The sequence below is a fragment of the Silene latifolia genome, chromosome Y (genome assembly GCF_048544455.1).
Source record: "Silene latifolia isolate original U9 population chromosome Y, ASM4854445v1, whole genome shotgun sequence".
In the NCBI taxonomy this organism is placed as follows: domain Eukaryota; kingdom Viridiplantae; phylum Streptophyta; class Magnoliopsida; order Caryophyllales; family Caryophyllaceae; genus Silene; species Silene latifolia.
The window spans coordinates 21,934,172-21,953,207 of NC_133538.1; the positions used below are offsets into that span (position 1 = coordinate 21,934,172).

The 19,036-nt window shown below is 40.3% G+C and overlaps 1 non-coding gene across 1 annotated transcript; it reads right to left on the reverse strand.

Annotated features, from left to right (window-relative positions):
• Window positions 1-16,815: 16,815 nt before the first annotated feature.
• Window positions 16,816-16,922, reverse strand: LOC141634896 (small nucleolar RNA R71). The gene has a single exon (XR_012539612.1). It is a non-coding gene; the product is annotated as a small nucleolar RNA R71 (small nucleolar RNA).
• Between the last annotated feature and the right edge of the window lie 2,114 nt (window positions 16,923-19,036).

Consider the following 19,036-nt stretch of genomic DNA (forward strand, 5'->3'; position numbering starts at 1 on the left):
CTTATTTGCAGGAATGAACCCAAAAGTAGTGAAATCAAGCCTTTTACCGTCCGTTTAGCATGCATTTGGAGGAAGAGTGAATTTGGAGCGAGAATGTAGCTATCTTGAGATGCGCAAAGAAGGAAGATAGCTAGGCGAGCAAAGGAAGAACTTCAAATTGCTAGTGCCTTCTTTGGAGAGCCATATCTCGAGTTCTACAACTGATATTCAGGTGATTCAAATTGGAGATGCAATTTTGTCCTTTTAGCTTTCCAATGCCACCGGAATCACCCTGTTTGCCCAAGTAACGAAGAAATGGAAGCCGTTTGAAGTTCAATGCGCAAAGTAGGAAACTGTTGCTGGAAAGTACTCGATCGAGTATAATTTTGCTCGATCGAGTCCTTTTTCTACTCGATCGAGCAGTGGCATTAATTGATTTACTCGATCGAGTAGATTTTCTACTCGATCGAGTGGTTTAAGCTTTAGTTACTCGATCGAGTGGTTTTAAATCACTTGATCGAGTGGATTTGCTATGGGCTGGGCCTTTTAAGCTTATTTCCGTCATTAGGTTAGTTAATAATCTTATTTTTCTTATAAATAGGAGGGATTTCGACATAAAAAGGGGGCTTCTCCTCTCTAACTATATTCTTAACACTTTGTTACTGTTACTTTGCTACTGTTACTTTCTTCCGGATCTAATTCAGTATTTCTTTCTTTCCCTTTCTTTTCCTCTTTAATTCATGCTTATGTTATTTGTTCTTCCTTTATTTCTTGTTTTCCCCTTAATCATGTCTAGCTAATTCTCTTAGTATGCTAGGATTAGGGAAGCCGCGGTAGTAATATGTTAGGATCGACTTGATTAGATTAGTCTTGCGATAAGAATTGTATCAAGCAATATAATTGTTATTAGGTTGAATGAATGCATGCAGGAGACCAATTTATCTAGTTAACCCCGACCCGGATCGAAAGATTGGAAGGGAAGGCTTTCTTAATTATAATAGGTAATACCTAATTAGGGCGAAAGCTAAGTTAGGAGACCCTAGGGCGGTTTAAGGACCGAAAGGTGACGACCATAGCTTTTCGAATCAATAGTTTAATCGACTCAGTTGACCCGATAGTGTAGCTGCCACGGTAGACCGACTCCTAGCATATTCCCTTCTCTTATTGTTAATTTCTTGCATTCCTTTACCTCTTGCTTTAGCTTCTTTAGTATAATCAACACAATCAAAACCCCCAACTTGTGACATTAGACAGATAGAATAGACAAGTAGATAGTAAATCGCCTCCCTGTGGAGATCGACCCTACTTACCGCTAACTTCTGTTAGTAGTAATCTAGGTATTTATTTTTGGTACAGAAACGACAGTATCACCCTTATATGCTAAGGAAGGCCTATTTAAGGCTCCTCTGAATATGGGGGTGTTACAAAGTGGTATCAGAGCGACGATTTTGGAACCTGTAACAAATAAAAATAATGAACGTAGGGAGTCTAATAAAATAAACCTGGTGTATGTGTGATGGGAGCCCCAACTGATACTAGGTTTTGGGTGAGTAGGCGCCCTCATTTCAAAATCTCGGCCCCATGACACTTAAGCCAGCCATATGGTATGGGAATGTGGAGTCCGTGTGTATATATGTGATGTGTATGTTAATTGTGCTAGAGCTACCTCTGGTTGAGTCTTTGTTAGAGTTAATAGGGGTGTGATAGTGGTATTTGGGCCGTGTATGGTAATCGTTGGTCGAATTAGTGAAGTTTTTGGCACGATTAGTGAGCCTATACGATGGTTATGAGATATGTGACAAAAGTTTACGTGATAGAGATGCGTGAAAATGTGGAAGTGTATGTCGTGACATGAAAAGTGAACATGTTGGTGTTTGCTATAAGTTGATGATGACGGTAGTCATATACGAGTTTATAAATCCTACCGTAATTACAATAATGATAGTTATAGAATTGTTGAGTTATAATATGAAACATAGCATATAGTAATGCGTATATGCCTTGTTTATTGGTTGAAATTTTTCCGCTGCGTAATAAATGATTTGTGTAAGATGATGTGCTTATGATTGAATGTGGAACATGATAGATTAATTTGTTATGAGGAGTGTGTAATTATATGTTAAATGAAAGAATGGAGTAATGTTAATTATATGCTTCAAGTTGAAGTGAACATGAATTTGGTAGTAATGTGTAAAGTAAGTTTAAGTGTAATATGATGACGTGATTATGTTTATGAATGATTCGGTAGAAAGTAAACCGAGTTGGGTAATTTGTGTAGCGTAAGGTGGAATAAACCTTATTTGTTTGACGATATGGTATGCTTAGTAATAATAGTAATGCGGGAATGAGCTTGATAATTAGTGCCGAATCCCGAACTTAGTTTGGAATCGACACGCGATGTTGTTTTTGCAAGAATCTTCGATTTACTTTGTACTTCTGACCGAGTACTTAACCATACTTGACCGAGTGCGAGTTTTTACTAGACCGAGTAGACCTCACTCGATCTAGTTAGGAAGCTATGACGTCGGGATGTGGAAAAATTTCTGCAGATACTCGACGAAATAGCACCTACTCGATCGAGTAGGGTGGTACTCGATCGAGTACCCAAGACACTCGATCGAGTAGGTTACTGTACAGTGAATCTTACGGGTTTCTTAAAACTCCTATTCTTCCTATTCTTCTCATTCCTTCGACTTCTTTTCATGACCTAAGCTCTCAAATCCTCAAAAATCTCTCATATATTGTGTTGGTAGTGGTTGATTTGGGGTTATTTCCTTTGCTTAATTCCGTTCCTTTACTTTTCTACTTAACCAAGGTATGATTTCTTCCCTATTTACATGTCTTTATGCTTTAAATTTGTTGAGGATGATTATATAACCCGAAAATTTCAATTCATATGATCAATTTGTTGCTTTAATTGTTGAAATATGATTCAAATGTTTCCCTTCCTTGATTATTAGTGATTAATTGCTGTAGAATAGACTAGAAATTTGCCAAGTTGAAACCGAAATTTCTAGGGTTTACAAAAATCTAAATTGACTTTGATTGTTTGCAAGGATTAGATGATGGAATTGAGTACTATACATTGTTAATATCATGTTGAAGAATGAATTTTGATGATTATCACCTTAAAAAGTTGCCTTAAAACTCCGTCTTAAAAGTGCCCCAAGTGGAAATTCGGTTGCTATATTTGGAATTTGGTGTTGTATATGACTGCTTAGGTAAAGGTTGAACTTCAATATGATAGTAAATGTTAAATGATGAAGAATATGTCAAAATAATTACAGCTGTAGAGACCGTCTGACAAGTTTAATCGAGTTATTTGTTTCTAATATTGAAGGTGGTGATGATATGTCCTAAATTACTTTTCCATGAGCTAGTACGAATGCTTCACATGTTATTACATGGGTGTATAGAGTAACCTTATAATCATGCTAGGATGTTGGAATCGGTTGGGTATGTGTGTTTTCCATGATAAATTTTTCACAACTATTATCTATGAGTTGCTCTAAACTGAAGTTAAGTGTCAAATTTGGGAAACTGTTGGTGAATGTGTGTACCTAGCTGAGTGTTCAAAGTTAATAGCATGAATTATGTGCTTCACATGTCGAACTTGTTGATGAATTTGTGTACTTAGCTGAGTATGTAAGGTCAAAATTGCGTGAAGTAGATGCTTTACATGTTTATGTAAGTTGCTTAAGTCATATGCTGGAACAGATGCCGAGACCGAACGTAGGGACCCGTCAGAGTAAACGGGGGAGGGTTACCCAACCTGAGATGGGGGAAGGGAGTGGACCCGTGGTACCTGCAGTTCCGGATTACCCTTCTGTTGTGTTTGTAGATTTCAAACAGAGAGAGCGTTTTGTAGAATTGCAAAAACGCAAGATGAGACCAACGAGGTGTATAGATATGACACGGTTGGAGGATTTGGGAATAGAGACGGATGTCCGTCACATATTTGAGACTTTGGGCTTTACGGGTTTGTATAGGCTGAGGAAACACTCTTATCCTTTTCATACCTTGAAGTTTATGACCTCCTTTAGTTATGACCCAGCTGCCTAGACCGTTGAGTTTCGGTTGATGAACACCAGTTTTCTGTTGACTATGGATCTGTTTGCGTCTCACCTTGGGTTGGCCAAGCCTCCCAAGGATTCTATCACTGATATACCTGCTGAGTGCGGTGTCTGCCGCCTAATGCCTTGCTTGACCGGAAAACCAGCTCCCACCTCAAGCAACATGCTGATTAATGATGTTCAGCATGTTACCTTGAGGGTCTTTCTCCGTTCTCTTTCAAACCTCCTTTATGACAGAAAGGATATCAGTAAACTGAATAATAATGAGGTGTTGCTTCTGATGTCTTACCTCAACCTGGAGCGGGCCAGGAAAGTGGTCTTTAATGCTCCTTCCATCGTCTGTGCTACCCTTGCCTTGATGGCTACTGCTTCTTCGCGGTACTTGAGCTATGGCGCTATCGCCACTCGGTTAGCTGAAAAGCTAACCTCCTTTAAGGCTTCTTCGGGCTACGTAACTTTGGCTACCCCAGTGCCTACCATGGACCGTGACTACTATCTCGACCTGAAATGGTTGAGAACTTTGGCTGACGGTAGCCTAGCTTGGAGGGTGTGGGGCATGAGTTGGATGAAGATTCCAGCTCATGAGCACCTCCCACCGGCGGAGCCTTTAGAGCCGGCGGTTGTGGTTGTGGACTCTGATGATGAGGAGGAGGAGGAGGATGTTGATAGACCACGACAGCTGCAGACCTACCTCATGGACGACACGATTCTCGAGGTGATGCCAGAGCCGACGAAGGGCGAGAACGCGGCGGTTGTGGTGGAGAGACCCAGGTTGGGGAGAGGACCCCGTCGAGTGAGGGAGAGGACCTCGGAGACTAGGCCACAGCCGGTAGCACCTCAGCAGCAGCAGCGTCCTTTCCCGTGCAACCCTTACCTTGACACCCCGGAGACGCAATCCAGCTACTTAGCAGAGAGAGTGTCATCTACTTTGACACTCAGGAATATGCACGAGATGGCGTACACTCAGGGGATAGGGACCGAGGGACCGCATCCGGTTTGGTAGAGTGGAGTAGGGGACTATAGTGGGGTTTTCCACTCCTACGGGGTGGATCAGTCGACGTGGGGGACACCTCAGTCCTTTGCCTACGGTGGCTTGACCCCATGGTACGTGAGTCCGGGAGCCGGAGCAGGAGTAGATGCGGGTATTGGTTCATCAGGAGCGGGTACGTCTGGAGGTGGTGGTGGTGATGATGAGGTGATGGTTGAGCAGCAGCAGCAGCAGGAGGAGGAGTGATGCTCCTTGTTTCTATCTTCGTTTATGGTCGGTGGTAGTAGATGTTGGTAGTGTTGTTAGATCTTGGTAGTTGTTTTCGTTGAAACTTTGGTTATGGACTTGTATTGTTGGCCATAACGCCGGATTTGTTACTTAACATTGTTGCAAGGTTGATTTTGGGGTCGGGAAATCATCCTGACCCAAGCTATGTGACGGCTATTTATAAATATGTTGGTTTATGACTGGTTTTATAAGGCATTTTGGCCTGTAGGTACTCAACAGAGTACCCCGTACTCTATCGAGTAGCTGCAGGGAGGAAAGAAATAAAGCATTCTGATCTCTGGGCTACTCGATCGAGTACCCAAGACACTCGATCGAGTAGCATGGCACTCAATCGAGTACCACTACATACTCGATCGAGTAGCACTGTTACATGAAGTTTTCAAAGATTAAAGGTGTCCAATTGTTTTATAATTGCACGTTTGAGGTTTAATGTGGTCATTAGTGCGTAGTAACACCTTTGAACCGTTAATTTCATATGTTAGACGTTGCGCTTGGGTTTTATATGCATCTTTGTCATAAGTAATGAAGTGGTGACGGTTTCTTTATGTTTTAATATTACATATGCCATATTAATATCTATCCATCGAAGTTACATCTTTTCATACGTTTGTGCACACGATATTGACATGCTTTATCGGCAGCGACTAGTTATTCCGGTGGTTTGTGTATGATTTATAAATTAACGAGTATATGCTTAGCGAGTAATGTCCATAATAAATAATATGGTTCTAATTTATGTTATGAAGCAAATAATGGATAATATGTGTACTAATTTTGGTGGTGAACTTCGGGGTCGAAGTTCCTTTTTAGAGGGGAAGAGTAATGTCGCAAAATAAAAAGGCCGATTTTGAAATTATGTTGTTGTTTGTGTATAATGTCTTGTTGTTTAATTACAAAATTTTCTAGTACTTTGATCACATTGCTTATATGAAGTGTAAGTGGTTACTTTAGTCCATTAAAGTGAATGTGATAGTATGTTTTATTGACGGTCATAAAGAGCTAGTTGTGGTGCAAGGTGTCGTAATAGAATGAATTAGTGAGTAACACGGTGGTGTTAGTTGTGCAACATGAAGTTGATATGAGATATGTTTCGGGTTGATAGTTGTTATCATATGATGGGAGATCGTTGTTTGTGCTGATTCGTATTGCGAGGTTGATGTTTTATATATGATAGTTTGTAGGAGCTGATGTATACATATAGAGTGACAGTTGATGATGACAATGTTTGCATGATAGTAGTAAGAGTCGTTATGAATAGAGCGGTAGACAGTGATGATGATGACATGGGGGATGGTATTTCCGGGGGGGTAATGACTCGAGTAGGAAGGATGGTGATGTCGTGTTTTCCCGTGTCTTGTGTGTGGAGATAGGTGAGTTGAACTTCGGGGACGAAGTTCTTTTAAGGGGGGAAGACTGTAATACCCGCCCTTTTAGAGACCCTTTGACCAGCGTTGACTGACCTTGGGAGCGGAAATAGTTCTTAGAAGTGCGTGCTAAAACTTTCTTGAGTTACGTGTTAAGAGTGATACTCGATAGAGTTGAGGCTACTCGATCAAGTAGCTAGGTTACTCGATCGAGTAGGGGGACACTCGATCGAGTATGTCGGGTACTCGATCGAGTATCGAGTTTTTAGCGAGGGTTTTTAATCGCGTTTTGTTAAATCCGCAAATCATTTCCGTCACTTTCCTCATATCCTTTGGTCGCCTCTTTCCGTCCCCTTCACCATAAAACCTCCATGGAAGCCTTTTGAGGATCCTTGTGCCTTAGGAGAGCGTTACTTGAGTCGGGTAGCGGTCTTTTGCCGGGTTTCTCCTTATAGTTATGTCATAATCATCATCCGTATCCTCATCTTTGCAGTTAGGGTTTGCTGATAGTAATAGATGTTGTGTTATGGTTATAGGCTGTGCTTGATTGCTGGATATGTCATATGTTGGCATGGATTGGTTGTAGTTGCTTAAAGGTAGGTTCGCCTACTCAGTTTCTGTAGATAGTCTAGTGTGTCGATCGTCGTATCTTTGTTGTTGCGTTATGGCTGCGTTGTGTGGCAGCATGTATGTTGTTGTTGGTTGGTACATACAGCTTGTTTGTTGTTACGTTTCAGCTGTCTGTGAATGTTTGTCTCTGGTTCGCGAGGTGCATCCTCGGCTGAGTGGGGTCACTTGCGGGAGTGGCTTCACGCCCTAGTTTCGCCTTTCGTGGAACCCGTCACGAAAGGGGATGTGCACATTAATGGACAGGGTTATCGCTCGGCAATATGAGCGGGAATTTGGTGGGTACGACTGCGGTCCCCCACTGGCAGGGTTGGTCCAGTGGACAGTCAGTGACAGAGGTTGTTTGGATTATTGTGATTGTGTGTGAGATTGATAGCGTCGTATGGTGTTGATAGTTGTAGTTGATTTTGTCGTGTCTTATCTCAGTACTGACCTTGTGTGGTTGTTTTGTTGTTATGTGTCTGCCGTGATCCCTTATGGTGAGCAGTGGGTCTTAGCAGGTGTTGATGTTGTTGATAGCTTGAGTCCGGACAGGGATGAGTCTTCACGAGATTTGATAGCTTTAGAGAGTAGTCTTTGAGTTGTATCTCTTATATCGTTGTTGATTTTAATTCACTTGTATTATAACATAATAGTTCTCTTATCGACATTTGATTATTACTATCCTCGGGCGACCGAGATGGTAATGCCCTTATATGCTAAGGAAGGCCTAATTAAGGCTCCTCTGAATATGGGGGTGTTACAATTTCTAACATGATTTAAAAATTTGTATTAAATACTCATGATGTGGTAATTGGCGAGAATGCAATATCAATGTCATAGATATTCAGGAAGGAATATGTTGGAGTCACACGACCAACTTCCTTGATCTTTACTTATTGGAGTTTGTATCTATTTTAGTGTCTAACATCTTCTTATTCGATCCTAGTTCTATCCTTAACGATTAAGATAGGTACTTACTTCTTATTTCTCCCACTAACTTCAAGAATTTCTACTTGATGAAGACTTCTCTTCATATAAATTATTAGTTAATCCTTCACAAGGGTTAACTCTATTGTGGTATTTGGTTTAATCAAAATTTCTAACAAATAGGTTTACCAATTTAACATTGTCATATTCTTAATAACTTAAGTACTTGATGACATGTGTTTAGGTTGAGCAATAATATTTTTTAACCGTGGATGCATAGAAGATATTATCAAAACATATTTTGACTAATCATTACTTCCATTCACTTTTCTTCACAAGAAATCATACATTGGCATGTTAGGAATTTAAGATACTAATCTTATGTGACATAGGACAACTCCTATGGAGTTCTATGGAATAGAACGATTCTTATGCAACTAGTCCATGCCCTATTTAAACGGTTCATTTGAGCATTTACAAAGAGATACTATTTGTCTTTGACAATAATAGTTTAATGGAGACATAAGTTAAATTCGAAATGATATCGTATATTAATAGGAGAAATGATAAAGAACAACATAAAACAACGAAATAGTCGGAAAAGAAACAATCATCGTTAACATATGAAAACATTTTAGTACGTTTTAGCATTTATATAATGACCTCCACCCAATTATATAAATGATTCCGATATCCAAATCGATATTAACTCGGGCACGGGGATACCGATACATCCCTCATTAATATAACTCGGTGGGTTAACTCTTTAACCGATTCTACAATTAGAACTCTGGTCGATGAAATTACGTTAAGTTCTTCTCTAGCCCCGGAACATAAGACTAGTCTTCATGTCCCATTGAGACCAACCAAATTTCGCGTGTCATAACTTGTTATTACCCCACTTACCCAATGAAAAATGAAAGTACCTCAGGAAACCGAATCTACCCCAAATGTCAAAGAGATTCATGGGTCCTACTATTTGGAAAGGCTAATCTCAATTTTAAATATGTGAGAGATCTTTTCGATTTATTATCTATCACTTTTATGTGAACTATATTAGTGAACTAATGATAATTACTCCCTCCATTTTTTAATATATGACGTTTTGTTTTTTCGAGGCGAGCCTTTGACTTTAATATTTACAAAAATATATTTGGTAAAAAATTATACAAGTTATACCATTAAATTTCTTATGAAAAATTCGTTCATATGAGTATACATATCACTATATTTAATCATATAATTTGAGAGATATTGAAGATAGAAGTGTGTGTCTAGAAATGTGAGAAAGTCATATATAGAAAAATAGAGGGAGTATAATCGACACGGTCGAAAAGAGGATATAAATATATAAAAATGCATGTGATGTTAATGGGCGATTTGGCAATGCATGTAACATATAAAGAAAAATGAAAAGCAATAAATAAATTTCCTAGTATGGCTTTTCCTAAAATAGAAAACCTAATAATCTATTACAAATTCGGAAACCAACTTCATTGGTACCTTAAACTTCAAGTGGCACGCCTCTCAAAAACATCGTCTTCATCGGAACGCCTTTCCGAATGGCACCGTCTTGAAGAAACTTTGAAATTACAAATAATAATAAAATACATAGCTATTCCTATTAAACATTGGTAATATGAAAAACTAGTGAAAATAAAAGTGATATGAGATCACATTAAATTACAACCGAATCAATATCCCATTACATTACGGGAAATATTAATTAAAACTAAGGCCAAACTAAGATAAAATTACATAATTCAAAATTATATAAATGAAATATGACATTCATGATGCGGATATCATTGCCTTAGACGATGTCGCACTCGAATTGGGAGAGTCTAAGGGCATAAAGGATGTTTTGAATCCAAGCACCACAACTTTGACAACTAAACGTGGTTAGGCACCAACAAGGGGCGGGAAATTTTCGTGATCACGACTCACGAACCCGAGGAACTTCCCTAGACCGAAACAAAACGCAAGGGAGGTGCTGTGGACCGTGGAGGCCGTGTACTAGGTTCATGGAACCACCTAGTTTTTCTACATTCTAGTTTTTATGCATTGTCTAGTTTTCTACCAAGTCTAGCCTAGTTCTTTGTAAAGTCTTACCTAGTTTTTATTCCAAAGTCAAAGCTAAAAACTAGGCACCTAGGAACTCATGTAAACAATTAAGACTAGACTTGGAGGCCAAGGAGAATTTGGCAATATAAGGGCCGATTCTCTCATTTGTAAAGCATGAAGTTTTGAGAAAAAAAATTCACTTGTGTGAAAAATTTGTCTTCTTATTTCGTGTGGCTTACACGAGTAAGAGGGATACCAAAGGCTCGACGAGTTTTGAACCTTGCCTCAAACAAAGGACGCGATCCCGATTTTGAATTGGATTACTTGACACGTATCGAGTAATTCACCCATTAGTCGATCTATAGGTCTAGATCGAGCAAATATCCTTTCCTTTAAGTTATTTTCACTACAAGTACTCGGATTGATCGGGTTGCACCTAGTGCATTCGGATCCTTCGTTTATTTGTTAGCTCAAATTAAGACTTCCGCTTGCGATACGCATCCATTTTGGTATCAGAGCTACGGCTCTTGATTTCCACTAATCGAGACGGTCCGAGAGTCTTGATTTGTTATTCAAAATTAAAAAAACCGTGACAAAAAAAAAAAATTACGATGGATTTTGATGATCCCAATTTCCTTCAAAACCTTAAAGAGGCACTACAATACCTTTCAGAGTTTAGTCCACGTGGGCAATCACGTCGGGGTGAACACAGTATGGAAGAATTCGTGGGAGGCACGGACCCCGAAGATTACCTCGAATGGGAACGGAAGATCAAACGTACGTTTGATTTCAAAGGTCTTGATGATGAGAAACGCTGGAAGTACGCTATTCTAAAGCTTAGTCAAGGAGCCTCGTTGTGGTACAAAGGCCTGAAAGCAAGGCGTATGCGAGCTGGAAAGGAGAAAATAACTTCTTGATAATCTCTCAAGAGCAAACTACGCAAGAGATATGTTCCAACAACTTATAGGCTTACGACTTATCGTAAGATCGCCGATCTCAACCAAAGGAGGCTTAGTGTCTCTGATTACATTGACGAGTTTGAGAATCTCACTCTGATGGGAGAGTTGGAAGAGAGTGAAGAATTAAAGATGGCTCGATTTCTTCGTGGATTAAATCGTAACATAGCCAATTCAGTTGAATTACAATCCGACGCTGATTTCGATTCTTTGTGTAACTTTTGTCTAAAGGTTGAAGCTCAAGGGAAGGCTAAATTCACACCGACCTATGGTGAGAGTAGCGGAAATTGGAGGAAGGAGGGAGGATCAAGGGGAAGTCCGAGTAGTTGTGTTTTCGAGACTACTCCCAAACCGGTTTCTACTCCTAATTCCACTCCCAAAATACCCATTCCTAAAGAAACAACTCTATCCAAGGTACGGTGCTTTAAGTGCCAAGGATTTGGTCATCTTCAGAATGCGTGTCCAAATAAAAGAAACATCGCGCTAAGAGAAGTCGTTGCCGTTCGAGATGAGTTATTCAATGAGGAGGAACGGTTGGGTGATGTGTTCAACCTCGAAGGGAGAAAAGAGAAGGAAGACGACGAGGATGTCAAGACTTACGCCGCTCCCAACTACGATTGTGCTTTGGTTCTTCGAGCATTACAAACTCAATCAACACCAATTGAGGCGGAACAAAGAGACCAAATATTTCACACCAAGTGTCAAGTAAAGGACAAGTGGTGTAGCCTAATCATCGACAGAGGCAGTTGTACTAATGTGGCCTCAAAGAGAATGGTAGATAAGTTGGGGTTGGATGCCACACCTCATACCAAGCCCTATGCATTACATTGGCTTGATGACGGGAATAAGGTTAAGGTTACCAAGCAAGTGAAAGTGGCTTTGACTATGGGAACTTATACCGATCAGGTCTTGTGTGATGTAGTGCCGATGGATGCTTGCCATGTACTCTTGGGGCGTCCATGGCAATTTGATCGCAATGTCATACACCGTGGTCGAAGTAATGAGTATAAATTGATCGACAAGGATAAGAAGCTTGTTCTAAACCAATGGAGCCTAGTGCTGTCCGATCTATTGCACAACACAAGGGAAGGCCACTAGCATAACCATGTTTCTTAGTGAACAAGAAGTTGGTGAGGTTATTAAGGAAGGTGGCTGTGTCTATTTGATGGTGGTCAAGGAGGTACCAAGTTTTAGGTTCGAAAATGCCCAACTAACCGCACTCTTGAGAGAATTCAACGATGTTTTCCCCGAGGATTTACAACCGGGTTTGCCCCCTATTCGTGGGATCGAACATCAAATTGATCGAGTTCCTGAAACTTTGTTACCAAACAAAGCGGCCTATCGATGCATCCCAACGGAGACAAAGGAGTTCCAAAGATAAATAGAGGAGCTATTGGACTGAGGTTATGTTCGTGAAATTCTAAGTCCATGTGCCGTCCCTACTGTCCTTGTCCCAAAGAATGGTGGGACTTGGCGGATGTGTATTGATAGTCGAGCCGTGAACAACATAACTATCAAGTACCGCTTCCCTATTCCAAGACTTTACGACGTGCTCGATGAGTTGCATGGTTCCGAAATCTTCTCCAAGATCAACTTGAGGAGTGGTTATCATCAAATAAGAATGCGGAAAGGAGACGAATGGAAAACCGCGTTCAAGACTAAGCATGGGTTATACGAATGGACCGTCATGCCATTCGGGTTAACTAATGCTCCAAGTACTTTAATGCGGCTCATGAACGCGGTAGTTAAACCATTCTTGGGCAGGTTTGTGGTCGTCTATTTGGATGACATCTTGGTTTACAGTCGAAGTGAAGAGGAACATTTTAAACACCTTCGAGAGGTGTTCAACACACTCCGCGGGCAGAAATTATATGGAAAAAAGGAGAAGTGTTCATTCTTAGTCGAAAGTGTCATATTCCTCGGCTATGTGGTCTCTAAAGATGGAGTTTCGGTTGATCAAGCAAAGATTGAGGCAATCAAATCATGGCCTACTCCTAAATTCGTCACGGAAGTTCGGTCATTTCAAGGGCTTGCTTCGTTCTATCGAAGGTTTATTCGGGATTTCAGCACCATCACGAGTCCTATAACCGAGTGATTGAAAAAAGGAGCATTTGTGTGGACCGAGGCCGCTCAAAAGGCCTTTGAGACAATTATCCAAAGCTTTGTGAGGCACCGTTATTGGCACTCCCGCATTTTACACGACCTTTTGAGGTAGAGTGCGATGCAAGCGGTGTTGGAATTAGAGGCGTATTGGTGAAAGGAAAGCGGCCCAATGCTTATTTTTCTGAGAAGCTGAGTGGGGCTAGACTCAAGTATTGCACATACGATAAGGAGTTTTATGCCATCATGAGAGCACTTAATCATTGGAGCCACTATCTTCGCCCGAATCACTTCATCTTACATTCGGACCATGAATCATTGAAGTATATTAATAGGCATCAGAAGTTGAGCCCAAGACACGCCAAATGGGTGGAGTTTCTGCAATCCTTTCATTTTTCTTCAAAGTATAAGGATGGCAAAAGCAACGTGGTGGCCGATGCTCTCTCTTGACGATATTCTTTGTTGAATGTGCTCGATGTTCGCCTACTTGGATTCAAAACCTTGAAATATTACTATGAGGATGACCCCAATTTTGGCAAATTGTTCGGGAAATGCAAGTCGGGAACACAAGACGAGTTTGCCACTCAAAATTATTTTCTTTTCAAAGGAAATAGGCTTTGTGTGCCTAAACATCAAGTTCGGGAGTTATTGATACGGGAAGCTCATGGAGGTGGACATGGTGGACACTTCGGTGTCAATAAGACTTTGGAGGACTTAAAGGAGCATTTCCACTAGCCTCGAATGCAAAGAGACGTACAAAATGTGATCCGAAAATGTGTCATTTGTCACGTGGCGAAGAGTACCTTCAAGCCCGGAGAATACACACCATTGCCTATCCCTAGGCGGCCATAGGAGGACGTATCCATGGACTTTATTGTTGCTTTAACACGTACTCAAAGAGGTAAGGACGCAATCATGGTAGTGGTGGATCGTGTTTCCAAGATGGCTCATTTCATAGCATGCCACAAAACGGATGACGCTAGCAACGTGGCTGATTTGTTTATGTAACCATAATTAGAGCATAATTAGTCCCCGAATTAGCCTTGTTCCCATGCTTTTTAGTGCATATTTGGGTCATTTATTGTCTTTAGTTCTTTGTTTTGCATATTCTTTGAGGTTTTGTGTCCTTGGTAGGAAAGGAGTGCAAACCTTGCATTTTCATGGCAAAACGAGACTAAATTGATTGAATTCAATGACCAAGCATCAAGGAGAGACAATATTAGAAGGCCTTTGTACATACTATAGTAGATGGGCAATGATGAGGAAAGATCTTTGCATCCCCGAGGAAATCCCCAAGGATTTTATGAAGAAAAGGGAAGAAAAGAAGAAGAAATGTGACTGTCCAGCAATCCGTGCGGATTGTCCTGAAGACGCCCGACCTCCACCTCAACAATCCGAGCGTCTTCACCACTAGACGCCCGGGCAGCAGCCCTAGAAGACGCCCGTCTTCTCCCCAAGACGCTCGGGCAGAGACCCTCGAATCCGCCCGTCCCATGCTAAAGACACACGGATTCCAAGGCAGCACAACTTCGTCTTCTTCAAGCTTCAAGAAAGATGCCCATCCTTCCAAAAATACCGGCGTTTCCTTAAGTAGGGACTTAATCGTCATTTATGCCCTTAGTTAACCCTAATTTCTACACCTAATCCCCACTATAAATACCCCATTAGTCTAATTAGAAGAGCATGTTCTTCTTAGCAATCTCTAGTATAATTAATATCAATAAAATCTCTCTTTAATTTTGGAATCAACAATTAATCAAGTTTTAATACAAGTTTTATTTCCTTAATCTCTCTTTTGTTCATCCTTTATTTTGGGTAATTGAAGATTATTTGGGTTATTATTGGGAGAATGACAACCTCTGAATCAAGTATCAAGTACTTGTTTTATTCTTTGCTTTATTATTGGAATCATTAGTAGGTATAATTCTCTTAATCCCTTTTTAATTATTGCTAATTACTTTCATTTATTTATCATGTTTCACTTTGTTGGTATGATTGACAACCTTGCTAGCATGTTCAACATGATAATGAGTGAGTAGTTCCATAGCTAGGGTTAATGGGTAATTTGGGGAAACCAACATGGGGAATGATTAATTCTTAAATTAATATGCTTTCATGGTTTATTTTCTTGCTTGTTATGATCTCAACTCATGCGCATGTTATGTTTGATGAAATGTGAGCCTATGAATCCTTGCATTTTTTACCCATCACCTATCTTTTCAATGAGACTTGTAAGACATAAACCAACTCGAGTCTCATTAGACCATGCATGTTGTTGAGTAGGGAAGACTAAGTCGACTTGTAGGTGTTGTACAATCTAATCGATTCGGCTCCGGGACCCAAACTTTCCTAGGATTGTAAGATATTACACAACTCAATCCATCACAACAATAATTGCTTGCTTATAATTTGAGAACATATTTGTATGATCAATTCCCATGAATCCCCTATGACCCCATGAAACCCTAGTGCTTTTTATCAATTGTTTACAACCTTTTTAATTCATCTTGATTGTTTACTTTTATTACTATTTAGTTTAGTGACCTTCTACATCAACCCAAATTGTGACACCCCTAAGACACCACTAGTTGCAATAGAAATCTCATCTCAATTCCCGTCCCTTGGGATCCGACCTTTACTTGCCTCTTTACTAATTGTAGAGTTGCTTGTGAAGCTATAAATTGTGTTTTTGTCTAGGTGCTCCTAACGACAAGTTACCGAAAAGATTTTAGTCCGACCAAAAATGGCGCCGTTGCCGGGGACAGTGTTAACTTGATTTAGATTTTCTTATATTGTTATTAGTTATGTCTTTCTTTGCCTTGGGGAAGTAAAACTCCTCAAGGTTTGTTCTAATTGTTTTCGAGTTGTTTGATATTTTGCATGTCTAGAAGGTCACAAGGTGATTTGTTACCTTTTGATCGTGAAATTGAAAGAACTTTGACAACCAATAGAAGACTAGCTAGGAGAAATTTGAGAGGTATTGGTGAGGTTGTAGACATTCAACCAACTATTGAGTTCATCAACCATTTTGCAAGAGAAGGTGAGGAGAACCCAACACAAAATACAACACAAAATCAACCCACAATGCCTAAGTTTTCATCACATTCTGTACCCACCGAGGAGAACCTACCCAATGGTACTCCCACACCACAACATCTAACCGGAAATTTTACTGCCAAATCCGCATTTATCCAATTAGTCGAAAGAAGCCAATTTGGGGGGATGCCTAGTGAACACCCTTACTCTCATATGGAGTCCTTTTGTGACTATTGTGATGCGATTTCTGAAACCGGTGTAACTCAAGACCAAATTTGATGAGTCTTATTTCCTTTTTCTCTAATTGGCACCGCGAAACAATGGTTGAAGGGCCTTGATAAGGCCACTCTCGGAATTGATTCTTGGAAGAAGTTGGCTCTAGCTTTCTAGAAAAAGTTCTATCCATCGTAAAAGACTAACATGCTAATAACATGCTAAGAGCTCAAATTACGGGTTTTAAGCAAAGGGATGAAGAATCTTTGTATGAAGCTTGGGAGCGGTTCAAAGGAATTTGTCTCTCATGTCCTCACCATGAAGTTAGCGAGTGGTTCTTGGTACAACAATTTTGGAACGGTCTATATGAAGATTCAAGGAACATTCTCAACATGGGATCAAATGGAATGTTCACCGAAGTTGATGACAATCAAACTTGGAACAAAATTGAGGAAATGGCGGTCCATAACTCACAATATAGTAGACCTCGCAAGGCTACTAGAGGAGGAAAGCATGAAGTGGACTCCGTTACTCAATTGGGTGCTCAACTTAGTGCTCACATTGATACCATCAATTTGAAGTTTGAAAAGGCTATGGCTAGACTTGAAGAAGCCTCAAAATCACCAAAGCATCATGTTAATGCCATGACGGCATCTTCATCAATCCCAAGTCGGATATGTGAGAATTGTGGAACTTTGGGACATGACCCAAGTGAATATAGGGGAAGAAATGAACAAGTGAATGCTTTCCAAGCATACAAGAGTGGTACCCCTTATTCCAACTATTACAATTAAAACACCAAATTCCATCCAAATCTCTCATACAAAAGCCAAAATGTTCAAAACCCTCAAACAACATACACCCCACCTCCCATGAGAAACCAAAATCAAAGACCCTTTTACAACCAAAACCAAGGTTACCAAAATCAATCTCCATACAATCAACAAAATGACCAAGGTTTTTATGTTCAAAAAGCGGTCCTTCAAATGCAAAAGAATCAACAAGAGTTTTTCACTCAAATGCAAAAGGATAGTCAAGCAAAGGAAACCACGATCAACAACATCCTAACTCACACCAAAATGTTGGAAACCCAATTGACTCAACTAGCATCTTCAAGCTCACAAAGACAAAAGGGGCAATTGCCACCTCAAAGTAATCCCCCAATACATGAAACGGTTAGTGCCATTCACTTGAGAAGTGGTACAAGGTATGGAGCACCGAAGAAGCAAGTTAAAGATGAATTTGTGGAAGCTAGTGACAAGGAAGAAATTGTGCAAAACTCCAAGGATGGAGAACCATCAAAAGAGGAAATTTCAAAGAAAAATGAAGACAAGGTCAAGGAGAAGTAGCCCATTGTGATTAGACTTCCTTTTCCAAGTCGTCAAGCCAAGCCCAAATTTGATGACCAACTTGGAAAATTTATGGAAATTGTGAAGAATTTGGAAGTCTCAATTCCTTTCAAGGAATTAATCAATCACGTGCCGGCCTATGCGAAATACATGAAATACATCCTCACAAAGAAGAAGTCGATCCGGAAGCTTGAGACTATCGCCTTCACTAAGGTGAGTAGTGCAATACTTCAAGGGAGTTCACCTCCAAAACTCAAGGATCCGGGAAGCTTCTCAATACCGTGTACCATTGGCGACACCACGATCAACAAAGCCTTATGTGATCTAGGGGCTAGTGTGAGTGTTATGTCATACTCGGTGAGTAAAAGGTTGGGGATGAGAGAGCTTAAATACACCAATATCACACTCCAAATGGCCGATAGATCGACGAAGACACCATCAGAGATATGGGAAGATGTTCCCGTACGAATTGGGAAATATTTTATCCCGGTGGACTTTGTAATTGTTGATATGGAAGAAGACTCCAACATTCCAATCATTCTAGGAAGACCTTTCTTACACACCGCGGGTGCGGTGATTGATGTGAAACATGGAGAGCTCACTCTAGAAGTGGGAGATGAGAGTATAACTTTCAATCTTGACAAGACCATGAGAGCTCCCCGTTTGCATGAACCATGTTTTATGATTGATCATTATAGCCGGAAGGATGATAGGAAGAAGTCGGAACTCCAATGGAAGAAGACAATTGAAGATGCTCCATTCAAAGAGCAAGTGAATTATAACAAAGAGAGCTTGAAAAGCTCACCAAAGTCAAGCAATGAAGAAGATGGCCTCATTGGCCAAGACAAGAAAATGGGAGAGTTGTCTCTATCAACTCAAGAGATCTTTAGTGATCAAGTAGATGAAGTGTGTGGTCTTTGGGACGATGAATTTGAAGGGATTTTCAATCCCTATATTGGTAATGCTATCGATGAAGACCGCCAACAAGGGCAAAGATCTATTGAAGATCTTTATCATAACAATGAACAAGCTTTTGATTACTTCTTCAAGGTGTTGAGCAACATCAACAACACCTTGGACATGCCCCCAT